This window comes from Andrographis paniculata, unplaced genomic scaffold (assembly GCF_009805555.1).
Source record: "Andrographis paniculata isolate CXL003 unplaced genomic scaffold, ASM980555v1 Contig52END, whole genome shotgun sequence".
Classification (NCBI taxonomy): Eukaryota; Viridiplantae; Streptophyta; class Magnoliopsida; order Lamiales; family Acanthaceae; genus Andrographis; species Andrographis paniculata.
In genome coordinates, this window is record NW_026137587.1 from 7,766,722 (window position 1) to 7,770,553 (window position 3,832).

Consider the following 3,832-nt stretch of genomic DNA (forward strand, 5'->3'; position numbering starts at 1 on the left):
TCTTAAAACCATCATAAAAAAAAAACACCCCATGTATATATTAGTCAGCTTGTATAATTAGCCTCAATTATCAAATTAGTATTATGCCTTCTAAAGCACAAATCTCACAAAAAAATAAAAATAAAAATAAAATTAAAAATTAAAAATTGCGAAAAATATTTTACAGAGGACATAATCGTACCCCTAAAATACAAACGAACACATATCAATTACACCAAAAAAATTAAATAACCACAATACATATGAACGAGATTAAAATAGTCTGCAATATTCAGCCAAAGTTTATCCAAAATACACACTCAAAGAGTAGCGATTATAAATTTCTATATATATATATTACCTTTAAAAATAAATTAAAATATATATCAAACACCTTATCTATAGCTAGCTCCAATTTTCCAGTCCCGGCGACAAGTTAAATTAAAAACAACCTTAGCATCAACCGCCGCCGCCGCCGCCCCCACAGCCGCCGCCGCCGCCGCCGCCGCCCCCACCACAGCCGCCGCCACAACCTCCGCCGCCCCCACCACAGCCGCCGCCGCCGCCGCCACCTCCCCATCGTCTTCGCCGCCTCCGCGGCCTATCGACGCAAGCAAATATGAAGACAGAAATAAGTGAAACAGACAGAAGAATCATTCCGACGGTGTAGGAAGCCTGAGAAATTATGTCACCGTTCCCACCTGCAAGAAATCTTATTGTTGCTCTGCCCATAATATGTTAATAATATTTAGTCTTGTCTTGAATAATATGTATATATATATAAATTATTTAAAGACTTGTAATGTCCGTTGCAGCATAAAGAATGGCTACTCACCATATTGTCGTGAGGCCATAAGTCAATATTATAAGAAGCAGCCCAGAATCTGGCAAGAAATTTCTACTTTAATTAATATTCCATGTCTAATAATATTCTTCTTGCTTTGCTGTAACATTCAGACTCACGCATGCATATATATTTATATATATATATATATATATCTCTAATTAATATCTATATATTTGTAAATTTGCTTAAGTCTAATTATTGTAATTTGGGAGATTTATTAAATTCGATTGAAGATGTATTTGTGTATCTCTGTAATTTATTTAAAAGATATATAATATTCTAGACACGTTAGGAGATTTCTGGACTTAATTAACATATTTTTTGAATTAATTAGAAAAAAGTGTTTCACTTTCACAAATAACAGGTTATGTACAAAAAATTTATATTTTTTTGTAAGAAAAAATTAATGAAAATTCATACCAAATATATCACAATTAAAATTATTGTATTCGAAGTTTTTCTAACCACAAATTAGAGGCAGAAATGATAAGGCTGGATACTAATTTTCAACCGTAAATTTCCCTTTCTTTGCTACCTTAATCTTTGACGACTATTCTACGAAAAATTACAAATCACTACGTAAATACCATGTTAAATAATTTACAATAAAATCAATTATTTATTGTAGAACAATGGATAGTTTATTTTTATTGTGTAATTAAAATTTATATATACATATATAAAAATTAGTACAACATATATACTTAATTAAATAAAGAAGTTAGACTTTTCTATCTTATCAAAATCTTAAAAGTTAAATAGCAAATACACAAACTAATTAGGGCTAATTACACAAATGTGTATTTTAACACGAATACATAAAATATTCAATATATATTAATATATTATCACATACTTTATATTCATATTAGAAAGAAATATATATACACACATCTTGATTTAATTTAATATAATTATAAATATATTTTGCATATAAAATCATCATATATATATATATATATTATTTACCCAATGAAATAATTGGAAACTTACAACTCAACCTACATAATATAGTAAGTCAAATTAAATAGATGAAAATTATTTTATATTGATATATATTTATTTTATCAGGAAACAATGATACCTATACACGTAAGTACATAATATTTTCAAATTAAAATTTGAATATTCTATAATAATTGATTCGTAAAGGAATCCACTTCATGTCACATTGAATTTTATATCTGCAGAGAGAAATTATGAGATGTTCTCTTTGATTTTGTTTTTTTCAAATTTTTAACTTACTATTACGATTTGTGATAAAAATACATAATTTTTTTTTTCCTTTAATATCATATCCAATCTATTATCTAAACTAAAAATATATATAAAATATAAAATCAAATCCACCTTAAATCTATAATGAAAAAAAATAAAATAAAATAAAAATAATTTACAAGAAACTAGTCAATAAACCAAATCAAAGTCAATGCCCTCTCTCTCGCTCTCTCTTGTTTTATTATTATTATTATTATTAAGAAAATATTTTATTGTATTGCAAGCCTTCTTGGCTAAAGGTCAAAGTCAGATTGTAAAGTGTTGGCAATTATTTTATTTATTTTTATATATATATATATATATTTTTAAATTTTGTAATTAGCTTGCTATGTGTTTTCTTTAATTTTACGCAATATAGAATTAAATTCTTATGGCGACAAATCAACAACTAAGACATTTCTAAGAAAGTAGATTGGATGCAATTTATCTACTTTGGACCATTAGCATAGTTGAACGTGGCAAGCCAATAAATAAATAATGTAATATTAAAATAATTAGCCGACAACTTGCAGCTGATTCAATTAGCTGGTTTGACTAGCTGATTCGATTAGATATTTGTATTAAAATATTTGGTAAAACAACTGTTTAATATTAGCTGTTTATATATAAAATGACAATTGAGGATATTTCTGTTTTATTTTTTTCTAATATATTCAATTGTGTTCTTGTGAGTTTAGAATGTTTAAAAATTTTTGTTATTAGTTATTGAAAATTGTAAAAGTGTTATAAAATAATATTTATTTTTATTGTAGTTAAATTTTAAAAATAATATATTTTTATTGAAAAATATAAATAGTTTTTTCTATTGAAAATAATATAAAATATAATATAACAAATTTTTAGTTTATATATTTATTAGGTTAATTATCGATTAGTTCATCATATTTATAATTTTCAATAAATTTAATTTATTTATATTTTTAATTATAAAATTTATATAATATAATTTTAATATAAAAATAAATTATTATTATTTATATTTTCTATTTTGTGTTGATTTTATTAAATTTATATATATAAATTAATTATTTTAAATTTATAAAAGTAAAACTATAATATAATAACATATTCTAATATAATTAATAAATAATCAAAATATATTTATGTATGTAGAATGCATAATAAACTTTTAATGGCAAATAAGGAATAAAAAAATTTAAACTGAAAAAGCTATTTCAAAATGTAGGTAAATTACTAGCTTTTCAAAAATTAGTTTTTTTTGTTCCAAAAAACTATTTTGAAAAGCTAATTTACCAAATACCTAAATTAGCTGTTCAAACAACTAAAAACTGTTCAATCAATTAAAAAGCTCTTTGCTAAACACCTTCGTAGCCTCGAAATTTTTTCGACTATTTAAATAATTTCGGATAATCCGAAATAATAAAAATGGCAACTAAATCTATTCTTTGGGTACCGTTCCAATGCAAATTTGCAGTTAAATAAAAATTGTTGTAGAATTAGTTTAAATTCTTAATCAATTTTTCAAAGCAATTGACAAATTTCTCACAGTGAATATTATATTGAATAAGAAGATATATAAACTAATTGAACTCAAATCTAATATAGTTGAATAGCTATAATTACATAGATGAAATTATAAAGGGGAAAGAATTATGTTACTTTCATTAAATAGCAAAGTAATATATTGTGTTTGTTTTGGGGTTTGGATTTTGAGGTGGGATTTGAATAGTAAAAATTTTGAATTTGAATAGTTGTATGATGTGATAT

General features: G+C 24.5%; 1 long non-coding RNA gene across 1 annotated transcript; it reads right to left on the reverse strand.

Annotated features, from left to right (window-relative positions):
• Nucleotides 1-209: 209 nt before the first annotated feature.
• LOC127254821 (uncharacterized) lies at nt 210-915 on the reverse strand. The gene is made up of 2 exons (XR_007839501.1): nt 815-915; nt 210-703 (listed from the first exon to the last, which is right to left on the reverse strand). It is a non-coding gene; the product is annotated as an uncharacterized LOC127254821 (long non-coding RNA).
• Between the last annotated feature and the right edge of the window lie 2,917 nt (nt 916-3,832).